Genomic DNA, 13654 nt, shown 5'->3' on the forward strand with positions numbered 1-13654 from the left:
CTTAATAAATTATTCCCTTGCTTGACCCTTGGTAACTGTCTAACAGCAGGCAGGCTTAGCTTAGGAGAAAGGTGTGTAAAGCATTTAAAAACACAAATACAATAAATAAGTAGGATACAACACACAATAAAAAATTTCAAACCAAAATATAAAAATAGGAAATATTTTTATGATTAAAATGACACCAAAATAACAAAACGCTTATGTAGGTAAATTGAGATATGAATTTTTTAAGATTTAAAACTTTCTAGTGCCTAAAAGTCAAAAGTGCCACTTTGGCACATCTGGTCACACTTGACTGGGAGAAAGTCAATGTTTCAGGCCAACCGCAATGGAACACAGGCCAGATATGCTTTGCTGCAGGGCCCGGTCAAGTTTTCACCTTCATTTTTTGGAGCTTTCTCTCTCGAACTGAGTACCGCTGCTCTTCGGGCCTGATTTCTAGTCGATGACTGTGGCTTGTTACAGCACGAAGCCATGGTGAAATCCTGATAGTCTTGAGCTCTGAAGCTTTTAGTGGGATGAACCTGAAATCCAGGCCAGGTCACAGTTCGTAGTTGGCAGCTTGACTGTCGTAGAAAGGTAGGCCACCTAATGGAGCTTTTTGATAAAAATTCTCCAAACTTCTGCAAACTTCTGGATCTTCTCCCAAAAGGTCCATTTTGGGCCTCAAAGTGTCCAGAGCACCAATCCAAGTGTCTAGAAGCTCTGTGATGGTCCCTGGGATGTTGGTTCTATGTTTCGCAGAATGCACCTGACGAAATCCTTTGATGTCCGTACGACAGTGTCCAGCTGTGTTTTTCTTGGTCGAGAGGATGCAGGTGGAGCACTTTTAACCTGTTGCTTTCAGGGAGTCCATTCTTTCTCTTCTTGAAGCAAGACAAAATCCTTTGGGCAGTAGTTCCACAGTGTGCAGCAGGTGCAGTCATTCAGAGTGCAATTCTTTGACACAGGCCAGTGTTCCATTGGCGCAGTCCATCTTCTTCTATTAGTTTCAGGTAGGAATCTGAGTTGCTGGGCAGCTCTCCCATATGTATTAAGTGTTCCTGGATGACAAGCAGAAGGGCACCAGGGACCAATGGGGTACAGGGTGACACCCAGAAGTATGACAACCTCCTCCAAAGTGTGGCATATTCCTGTGCCAGAAAGCACTGTTACTTTAAAATCCAAAATGGAGAAGCTCTCTCCTGGAGGTTTATGGTCTGATTAAGCCAACCTACTGGTGTGGCTAAGCTTCCCTAACGCTCCCCTTCCAGCTCCTCTGCTAATTCAATTACTGGGGCTCCTGTCTGTCTGGGGATGCAGGATGTAGGGTTGAGCATGTCTCCTGTCATTCCCTCTTTGAAGATCAGTTTGGCTACCCAGCCCCCGTCCTGCCTTTTGCTCTGCAACTTCAGATCTACTCCCAACAGATGTCCTTTGTTTCTAAGCAAGCCACTTCACGCCTCGTCAGAGCAGTTTAGCTCAGCCTGCCAATGGTTGGCCAATCAGGAGAGGCTGCTGGAAGCCTGGATTTTTGCTCATCGGAATATCAAGTCCTTTAACTTCTTTACAATGATAGTGATAATACATGTAACTATTGCAAATTGTTTGATTTATTATATCATTTTAAGTCTTTGAATTTTAATTGTAACTGGCTCATGTCAATATTTTACTTAAATAACGTATTCCCTTGTTAGCTTATGGAGCCATCGTGCTACAATGGGAAAAAACACAAATGGCAGTTTTTCCCTCACCAGGATATATAAAACACATTTTCTAATGTCCCTGATTATAGTTACACAGCACCCTACATCTCGGGCACATAGGGGAAGGCGTAGGGGTGAATTATACACGTAAAAATATAGTTGTATGAGACTTTGGAAGTAGCTTTAATTCCAAAGTTGAATTTTCATATAATGTACTTTTAAAAGCACCCTTCAAAGCAGGGATGCTTTTAAAATGACAGCTGGCAACACAATAGTGCACACTTGAGTGCATTCAATCTACTGGGCCTCCAGACCTACATGCCCTACCATATACTAGGGACTTAAATTAGGTTGTCAGTACCAATTTTAATTATACATAATTACCATATAGGTATGATCAGAACACAGGGCCTGGGTCTGACTAGCAGAGTCCAGGGCACAATCAGAGTCAGAAAACCAGCATCTAATAGTCAAAATTTGGGCACAAAAGTGGGGGCACACTGCAAAATGGTTCTGGTTTCACATAAGAGGCAAAACTGTGCTTTAGTGTATATCTATATCTATCTATACTACTATTATAAAGAGAGAGCCCAAACCTTTGAGGCGGGTAAGCTCAAGAACTACAGCACCAATCGGAACACCCAATACAGCATTGCAAACTACAGTATCAACAGATGGTCATAGGCTATACATCAGCCCAACATATACATTACAAGGGGAAAAGAACGTTTTGTGAAAAGTAGTCAGTTGTGGGCGTGTGCGTTGTGGGATTCAGCAAAAGAGAAGCGTTCTGTGTGTGACTAGAGTTCCAATACGAGTGGGCGTGTCCTTTAGCATTGTTGTGGGCGTTGGACGTTGACGCGATGTTGTGCGTCTAAGTGTCGTAGGCTGGAGGGGCTAAACACATTCAGGGATGGAGCGGACACCGGACAAACACGTTCGCTCTGGAGCGGCCAAACACGTTCGGGAATGGAGCGAACACCGGCAAACACGTTCGCGGCTGGTGGGTGTTAAGGTACAGTGGCGTCGGCAACAGCATGCCTGGGACGGGGTGCTAGTTTCACCTATAAAGGGTAATGCAGTTAAGCACCACAGACTAGTAAGCAGTACAGGCCTATGCTATCATTGCCCATTCACATTAAAATCCCTGAATGGTCCCTTCTGTGGCTGGCTACCTGTTTGTAAATACTGAGCTACACAAGATGGTAGTCTCAGATGTGCAGCCCACACACAGGTGCACATGCAAGTGCTTAAGGGTTCATGTGTAACAAGCTCAGAGTCTCTTACAGCAGGTGAGCAGCAGCTTTATTTTAAAAGGAAGACACTGACAGTTAGCACACTCAGTTTATTTATCGTGAATTTACAATGAGCGAGATTCAAATAGTGAGGCTTAAAGTAAAAGGCTTAAAACTGGGTAGTCGAAAGCAAACAATTATCGGCTTTACTCTGGCAGAACTTTGCAACAATATGGAAGGTTGTTTTGAGGGTTCAAGAATATCTTTGTTACTTAACAGTGTTTTAATGCAAAATGTTCTGTATGCAAGAATGAGAGAGTACTGAATTATATAGAATGATAATCAATGGCACTTTTGTTTCCCAGGGCTTTCATAGGTAGTATCTAGCAGATCCAGAATACTTAGAAGAGAGTTGTTCTAGAAATGTAATTTATGCCATTAATGGCTTCTTTTAAGCCCGCACTCTATTCAGAATCTTCAAGGACCTGTAATAAATCCTACTCTCTCATTGTTTGAATTTTTATTTCAAGAGACAACTTCTCTCTTTTTACCTACTATGAACTAGTTAATAGAAAAACCAAAGTGCTGATTACAACCATATGTTTGATATTCATCTCTTTAAGGATGATCCAATGGATGATCTGATGGAACATGAATTAAATATTAGTACTTTTAACAATGATTGTCCCATTAATTTTTTTAATCAGTTCATAATGGGCAATGAGAGAAGGTGAAAGTGCTTAGATCTGATAGCAAGAATTGGAATAAATTGTTAAAAGACTTTGCGCAGCGATTAGCAACCCTGGCAACAGGCTATAACTTTTCCAAAAAAGACTGTCACAAAGAACCTAGGACTAGAAGTACATGCAACTCTTCACATGCGGAAAGTACGCATTCAGGCCAGAGATTTCAGAAATGGGTCAGAACCCAAAATATTTATACAGGAAATGACATACGGGAAGTGTTAGGCAGGAAATATATCACAGGAAGTTGTTGGTAGCCATTTTCTGTTCATTCTGAGTTATCCGCTGTCTCAGATCAGATGCTCTGCCATCCTGCTTCTCTGTACAACCCAATTACCTCCAACACGACTGAGGAACTTAAAGGAGAAGCACCCCTTTTCACTGAAAGGGAATTTGACATTTTAGCAGAGAGGGTGCCAGAAAAGTACCCTCATCTGTGTTGGGGGACCGGGGACTAGCTGAGCAAAGCAGCGCACACCAGACTCTGGTACAGCATTGGCGAATGCTGCAGTGAAGTGGGCGCCTTTGCCCAGTGGGGCAGGGCATGCCGTAAGCCCTGGGAGATGTTATCAGTGATGTCAACGACATGTCATGAATGATGTAATATGTGACATTATCAGCAGTGGATTGCGGGTGCGCGATATATAGTTAGTGTAACTAACTATATATGCGAATTTCAATGGTTTTGTGTGAGTAAAATGGTTTTGTAAATGCTAATTCCTAACTATATAAGGTCTATAACCTATGGTTTTTTCAGTGAATGCATACATATATATATATATATATATATATATATATATATATATATATATATATATATACTACTATTATAAAGAGAGAACACAAACCTTTGAGCCAGGCAAACTCATAAAGTACAGTACCAATCACTACACCCAATACATCATTTGAAAGGGGAGATGTAGCAGAAGGACATAGGCTATAGATGTGGACACCATATACATTAAAAAATCAAAAACGCCAAAAGTGGGAAAGTAGTCCCTTGTGGGCGTTAATGTGGGCGTGTCAAAAAAAGATGTGGGCGTTTAGAGGGGCGTGTCAAACAAAAGATATGGGCGTTTACAGGGGCATGGCCCAAAGTACAAACAATAAACAAATGCCAAACGATTTCACTGATTTCACAGGGCAAGGCACACACTTCACCACACACTTCAATGTGCATAGCGCAAATGCGATTTCAGTGATTTCAATGTGCAAGGCACACAAACTGTGCATCCCGCGCATTTGCATAGGGCCGCCTATCACTCGCCTCGACATTCGCGCATTTGTCGGCGTTACCCTTCAAACATTAAAGCCTTCGTGGGATGACATCCAAAAAGGGGCGCGCCTTCCATAATAATACAGTGCCACAGGGGGCAGGCTTACAAAAAGGGCCGCCTATCATTCGCGTTGCTTTGCACAGCCCACCAATCACGACACACAATGATTAACATACACACGAGTTGCGATACAAAAATATAACAAATGTTTAACCATTTGACAAACGATAACGTTGTCACAGGGGGAGGAACCTAAACAAATAGGCACCCATTTCTTAGACAAGAAAGCCAATCGACGGAACATGAACAAGACTTTACTCACAAGGCTCTGAATATTTACGTATGCTGCAGACAAAATTTAAAACTTACACAAACACTTTTGAATTTCAGTGGAACACTGCCAGTACTTGCACCGAAAAAAACAAAAAAAAACATTAGTAACGGGATCGAAAACGTAAACAAGGAAAGCCCCTTTCACAAACAAGCAATTTCAGGCAAAAACATCTGAGCGACTACTGTAACACTTGCTGCACTTGCGGCGCAAATTACAACATTTGGGAAACAACAACTTTCGCACACAAAACAAAATTAGGTGTGGCTCAATGAAAACCTGCGGATGAATTAAACACACATTACTACGCAAACAAAAAGTAAAGGCAACACTGAACATCGGCCATCCCCGGACAACGTCAGGACGGGCTGCTAGTATATATACATATATATATATATCAACAGAAAAGCACCAATGTTCACGCTCTCAGAAACATGCCACTCCACGCCAGAAAGTAAAACAAGGGTGTTTATTCACACCTACAACATATTTCGGCTTGGGACAAGCCTTGATCACGTAAGTGAGAGTTTGTACATGCTTTGTTAATAAAGTGAACATTGAAAATGTTGTGAACACAAACGAAGGACAGCTGCCCCAACAAAAAACGGCAGACATCTTTAAAGGGTAAATTGTTATACAAATATACATACATCTCATGGGTCAGCCTAGTTGATAAAGACACAGGTCAAATGAATGTTCAGCAAATACAAAACAAGGATAACTTTCCCACCTAAGGATGGCAGACCCCTCAGAATAGTGAGGATGTTATGCTGATGTGCATGTACATCACTTGTGTATCAGGCAGTTCCTAAGTAGGATATATAACAATTAAAATGTGGATACATGGGGAGTAAATGCTTGTGTTTAATGTTAATGAACTCACTAGAGGAAAAAGTGTCAGACAATTGTGACTAGATAGAAAAAGAGCTATACAAGCTGAAAGGAGTCGTATCAGAGCCTGTGAGGGTGGGGGTATCCCAGCGAGGTCAAGTCCAGTTACCAGGTAAAATACCTTTCAACGCCGGGTTGGGGGACAGTGTCCCAGTTGGCCGGACCAGTTGTGATCCTGTTGTGTCCCGTATCTGGGACTGGTGCCCTTCTAACCGTGCTCAGTGCAGAGGTGACAGAAAAAAGGGAGGGGGAAAGGGATGAGGGCTGTTGTGGGTCGTGCAGAACAAGCGAAGTGATGTGACCCTGTTCCCCATCTGTGATCCTGTCAGACAAAACATAAAGAATATAATATTAGAATTAAAATATAAGAAAAACCATATCATGAAATATACACACTATGAGTAAACTGATTACAGCACTTAATAAAAAACATGGGAGGAAACCGTTCACAACGGAGATAACTGTTTCCACAGAGGGTGGTAGTTGGTAAATACATAGTAAGAAATATAACAGAGGACCAGTGTATTATTTATCTTTTACGTGGACTGCCAGTTCTTCGTCCTGGTTCAGCCCTCCTGGTACCTTAGACTGAAAATGTATGATATGTCTGGACTCAACCTGTCTGAGTTTAAGCACTCTGTTGCCCCCCCTGGGGTTCCTATCTATCTGCTCCAGAATGAAGTAACTCAATAGTGCTGGATTGGAGAAGTGTTCATCTCGGAAATGCCTCGCCACGGGGTACTTATCATCTTTGTGTACAATGGCACGATAATGCTCTAATATGCGTTTTTTGGCATGTGAAGTCGTGCTGCCAATGTACCAAAGCTTGCAGGGACACACTATGACATAGATCACAAACATGGTACTGCATGTGAGAAATTGAGTGATTTCCCTTTCCACACCATTGTATTTGATTCTTTTGACATGTGTACTGTTTTTACAGGCTTAGCAGTGGCCACATGGGAAAAATCCCTTAAGACTCAGTCCCTGGCTGTTGGGATAGATGCTAATATCACTGCGTACACAGAGGTCTCTGATGTTCTTCCCTTTCCTGTACGTGATACTGGGTCTGTTGGGAAGGGTTTCACCTATGACATTTTCACTTTTGAGAATGTCCCAGTTCTTTCCCAATATTTTAAGTATCTGCTGTGACTCAGCATTGTATGTTAAAATGAGACGTGTGGTGTTTTCATCATTGTCATCAACATCAGATGGTTTGTTCTCCCATGCCGGATAGCCTCTGCTTTTGAACCGTGCAAGCATGAGTGAACTTTCACGTTGATAGGCCTCATCAGTGTTGCAGTTTCTCCGTGCCCTTAACACCTCCCCAAATGGAATACTCCACTTGAGAGTTTCGGGGTGACTGCTAAGGGCATGGAGAATACTGTTGCCGGCGGTGGCCTTCCTGTGGAGGGAAGTCAGGATGCGCCCGTCCTGGATGTCAATCCTGACATCCAGGTACTCTGCTGTGCCCCTACTAATGGTGCTCCTCAGGACAATATTTTTGTCATTGATGTTAAGTTGGTCAATGAAGATTCTGGCATCCTTCTCTGATCCTCTCCAGACAACAAACAGGTCATCTATGTAGCGCCACCAAGTGGTGACGCGACACAGATGCTCTGCCAAGGCTGGATCCATAAAGATGCCTTGCTCCCAGCATATTCTCTCCGTTTCAGGGACCACAGCACTATGCTTCTTGAGATGGTGGAGTATTATCTCTTGAATAATTTCTTCCTGTTTAATGGCAGCCTTTACAAACAGGAGATCGGGACTGCGATGGGTTCATGCTTTGCTCCCAGTTTTGTGAACCACTTCATGGGGTACTGGGAGCAAGGCATCTTCATGGATCCAGCCAATTAAAAAGAGAGGCATCAATGCAAGCTTGCGAGGATTCAGCCCGGATGGGAGAGGTGCGACCGAGTGACATTACCGAAGCATGAAGGCGTTTGTTGGAACATTTTACTGAAGGGCTGACCAGTCCTGGTAAGGAGCACCATTCCCAGCGGGTGAGCATACATGGGAAGGCTGAAGACTGAAACCTTTTCAATATTACCAGCGCTGCACCCCATGATAATAGAAGCGAATAGAAACAACTCTCCACCTACTCAAGGTGCAAATGTAATAATTAATGAGAAATGGACACTGAACTTACTGAAAGATTTCTGCAAATTCACCTGACAAGTCTATATATCCCACATTGCAGCACGAAAAATAGATACGCCATTAGGCAAATGCTCAATAAAAGGATGTGGCAAATACAGTCAGGTGACCCATCAGTGCCGTTTTGTAAAAGCCCAGGAAGAAGAGGCGCCATAGCCTCGAAACGCGTTGGCTTATTCCAATTAAAAAGGGAGGCGTCTATGCAAGCTTGTGAGGACTCAGCCCGGATGGGAGGGGTGCGACCGAGTGTCCTTACCGAAGTGTGAAGGCGTTTGTTGGGACAGGGGTGTTATAGTAAGCTGGACATTGCACTCATACAAAACTATTGAAATTCCTCAGTTATAGTTAGTTGTATTAACTGTAACTCTTGCACCCGCAATCCACTGGTGATGTTGTCATATATTACATCATTCATGACATGGTCAATGACATCACTGATTACATCTCAAATGACATCACTGATAGTTTTATGTCACATTGATACATACTGTCCCTTTTAAATGGAATTCATGCAAAATTCAATCGACAAAATACATTAGTCCAATTACTATACCCCTCTCCCCCCGACCACGCATCATAGCAGGATATGTACATGCTAAGCGACAAAGGTACTAGTAACTCAGTGCACCAAAAATCATTATCACATGGCCTTTCTAAGACAGAATTCACAAGACAAAAAAGATTACTATCAGTATGGCCTGCCCGGACAGCGCATCATCGCAGGCTCCACAGAACCTTGTTGTTACAAATACCACTAACTCAGTGCAAACCAAACTAAGTATAACTCCTATCAAACCCTACACAATATCCCTTTAGTATGCTTGCTTCACAAACTTCTTTTATATCACTTATAGATTTAGTTGAACAATAAAATGTATGCTGCATACATGTTCTATCTTTCACTTCACTCATGATTACAGATGATGCAGTCCACCCTACGATCTACACTGCGGACAGCAGGGTTTACAACTTCAATTCACCTTTGCATCTACACTATAGACTGTAGCGAATTCAGCCTTGATTTACCTAATGCAGAGACAATTATACTGTATGTATTCAGATTGTTTTAAAATAAGTAAAAAAAGCATTCTTCTATAATTGTGCTGAATAGTGGCTTCGATGAACACTGCTGATGGTAGAATTCACAACTTGAATTCAGCTTTGTATCTACACTACAGTGGGGTTTTTAGCCTTGGTTTATTTAAGGCACAGACAACAAATACTCCTGTGGCACTGCTAGTATGCGCAAGCACCTTTAATCCCTACATCCTGTGAACTATGTTTACAAAGAAAGTAGAACACAGCGCCTACATGTACCTCCACCATCTGCAATACCAAGTACTTCTGGGGTGTCACCTTCAATATCGCCACCAGACATATGTCCACAATTTAAGAAAGTTAGAATGCACAGAGTGAAGTGCAATCGTTTACTTTGTTATGGGGAGCAATCAGTACACCTAGTTTGCAGAGGAATTGATAACCATTGATGGTAGTTTTTTTTTAACCTCAAAATCCATGCAGAGCAGTATGCAACACAATATTATAAGTACAGACCACTCTAACCATGCATCATCGCAGGGTAAGCACAGGCTGAGCACCACACGTACCACTTACTCAGTGCACCATAAATAATCACCACGTGGACTTAGTAAAGCAAAATTCAGTTGCCAAAAGACATTCTTACCAGTGCGGTCTGCCTGGGCCACGCGTCATCGCAAGCTCCACACAAACAACCACTACCTGAGTGCACCACAACTCATGAACCCCTTATGATAGAATCCTCTGTGTATTATTTCACATATATTGCTCCTACCTTTCTACAGCAGAAGTCATACACCGTTTATGATTGAATATCCGTGTATGATATCATGATTACTATTCTACTTGTTACCAACAGCAATGTAATAAAATGGAGTCGAGCACACGTGCCCGTACCCACTTCAACTATCAATGGGGATGCAGCGAGTGTTAAAGGAGTTCAACCAGTTCTGTAAAAAAAAGAACTTCATAGTTAACATTAATAAAACAAAATACATGGTCTCCAATGCTAATTCCACCTATTGCCCTCACCCTTTGATGGATGATAGGCCACTTGAGCGGGTTCATATCTTTGATTATCTTGGCTTATCCTTAAATGATAAGATGGGATGGGGCGCCCAAATGGACACTACCATCTTGAAATTAGCCCAAGCAATAGGGGGGATAATGAAAGTCCAAAAGGCCTGTGTTATGAGGGCTATACACCCCCCACTTGAGATTTATAAAGTACAAGCCAGGTCTGCTTCCCTATATGGAGCTGAACTCTGGGGACAGTGTTCATCTAATGCCCTGACACTTACTGAAAACAAGTTCATCAGACAAATCTTGTCTCTACCAACAAATACACCCCTAGTACCGCTACGGATGGACTTAGACATCCTCCCTGGTGGATCTAATCTCGACACGATCGCTTCTATATTGGCAAAGGTTGTGGAGTACACACGAGCTTAGACATTATAGGGAGGAATTAAAAGCGGTAATGTCGGTATTGGGGGCGGTGCGTAGTATACCTTGGTTGTCTTTTGTCAGGGACTCCTTTTGTGCTATGGGCAGGGAAGATCTATCGCCTACCCCTGAGGAATCGTGTGTAGCCACTTCTAAAAAACAACTTGCTAAAGCAGTGAAAGATTATAAATACACCAGTAGGATTCAGGCAGTTAAAACCACTAGTTTAACGTATGGGTTCTTGGATTTTAAGTCTTATTATCGATTTGAGCAGGTGTTAGATTCAATACAGCCTCACTTAGCAAGGAAGTTGCATCTGCAATTCAGATATGGGTCGCTCCTGCTCTTTGCAGTAACTAACAAGTGGGCGGGTGCTACAAAGTCCCTCTGCCCTGGATGCTTGTTGGAGGAGAAAATGGCGACCCACATAATGCTCTTATGCTCTGCATATAGGCGGCCCAGGTCCAAATGGATCATTCAATTGTGCAGAAACTTGGGTATTAGGAACCATTGTGAATTTTTTAGGATCCTAAAATCTGACACAAACCCAGTTCATGGTGTTGCAAGTTCCAAATTTCTCCTTGCTATGTGTCTAAAACGAAGGTATCTGCTAAAGAACGGCACTTAGCTACTTGTGGCTGTTCTTTTCACAGTTTAATTAATGCAACAGCATTACTTTGGAAATTGCCTCTGTGTGAGAGACAGAGCGCTTGTAAGCTGGTAGCCCCACTAAACACGGACGTTTAATTTTTAAGGTTTTGTAAAAAATGTAAATGTTTTTATCCTTAAATTATTGTTTTTTTTAAATTAATGTTTTAACATGAAACTGCCTCACTTGTTATTCTACCCTGACCCTCACTGAACCTGTAAATGCCAGTTTAATAATGAAAATGTATTTTCTTTTGCTGCTATTGATATATTTTAACGTATTTTATTGTATTGGAAATGCTTTTATGGCTGGAATAGCAGCAATAAAGCTTTTGATGATGATGATGACTATCTATCTGTGTCTGTGTATTTATTATGTTTGTAAAATGCTGCTCCTGCACCCTACCACATTATATTTTGCTATAAATAGCTTATGCAACTATCTTACCTCTGACAGTAAGTGTGGGCTATTCCTCCTTTTTTGCATATATATAGCACAAAATCAACCCAAAACTATATCAGCAATTTACATGTGCACCATATTTACAGTACATTTTGAGGCATGCGTAGATTACGTCATTACTCTACAATAACAGAATGTGGACACAACTCAGAGCCTCGAACATGGATTTCCAGCACCAAGTTCAACAGTATACCTGAATTACCACATATGTATATATATATTACCTGCTTTCCATGTGCCAAAAACTGCAACTTAAACCTTTCACAGCTCTGTATTACTACAGCTACAACACTCCACTGAATGTACAACAAACATTCATAACCGCAGAAATGCGTCATGTCCACCATCTTTTATATGTGCATCTATGGAGGAATATAGGGTCAGTGATACCCCGTACCTTCCATGTTGGCAATGGTGTGTAACTTTACAGTTATAATGCGTTTAAGACCCGGTTGATGTCAGCACTACAAAACAGACACCAGAATCACTTGATTTCTCACATAGCTAATGACAGAACCATGCCCATAGCTCCGGAATCATGGTTCAGAGCCTTGCGCAGCACTGGTATACGTCAGGCCAGCCCACCCACTTACGCTTCCAGGAAAAAACAAAAACACAACATTGCCCAGATTCTCATTGTACTGATGGACGGAGAGAGTGGTTAGTGTGCAGCAGCTTGACTGCGTTGGAATGTACAATTACCTCCGAGAAGTGAGAATAGATAGGTTACAATAGCCTGAGGGGCAGATTTACAAGCCCCTTGCACCCCTTTTGTGTCTCTTTTAACATAGGAAAAGTGGCGCAAGGAGCTTGTAAATCTGTCCCTGATTGTGCAAAAAAAGCACTCACCTCCTGACTCTGGGAGTCAATGGGGTGCAACGGTCTGGGTACGCAGTATTGAGAACTCATCGCTATGCAGTGGGAGTGCATGGAATATAGTACTTTGGAAGAAAAACAGCGCAGAGACATCTCCTTACAGTGGAAGTTGATGAAATACAGTATCCTGTCTTTATAAAGACATAAAGTTAAAATATACTTGTGCAATTGTATATACTCTGCTATTACTAACTCTATACTATCTTTCAGATCACTAAACTAGAGGGTGCACTATGAACCAGCACATGCTTGGACACACAATGGAGGCAAAAAGTGAGCTATGAAGATTTTCTCCAGTATTAACTGCTTCATCTATAACTTTCTCTCTCCTTCCGTTTTAATGTATTTTTTTTCTCTCTTTCTCTCTCTCACTCTCTCTCACATTGTTTCTCTTTCTCTTTTGAAGTTATGGACGCTGCTGTCCACTCTGCTGATAAAAAAAAATCAAGGCAGAACGCAAGACAGTCTGCAGTGTACAACCAAAGCTGAGCTCAAGTTGTGAACTCTGTTCACCACAGTGTTTACAGAAGGTAAGCAGAGAGGCCTAGATACACAATGCATCCAATTAAATGTGTTAAAAATAAAGAGGCTCATTTACAAGCCCCTTGCGCCAATTTTACGTCACTTTTAACATGGAAAAAGTAACGCAAAGTGGCACAAGGGGCGTGTAAATAAGCCCCAAAGAATAGTGTCCTGCATAATGACTTGATCTCTCACCTAATTGTATCTCATCTCTGAATCATTTTAACCTCATCAGAGCTTCGAACATTCAGCGCCCAGTGCTGAACGTTCGAAGAACGAATGCTGGCTCGACGGCCAATGGTCGTGCGCAGCACTGGGGAGGTAGTGCTCATGACA

Source organism: Lissotriton vulgaris, chromosome 6 (assembly GCF_964263255.1).
Source record: "Lissotriton vulgaris chromosome 6, aLisVul1.2, whole genome shotgun sequence".
Taxonomy (NCBI): domain Eukaryota; kingdom Metazoa; phylum Chordata; class Amphibia; order Caudata; family Salamandridae; genus Lissotriton; species Lissotriton vulgaris.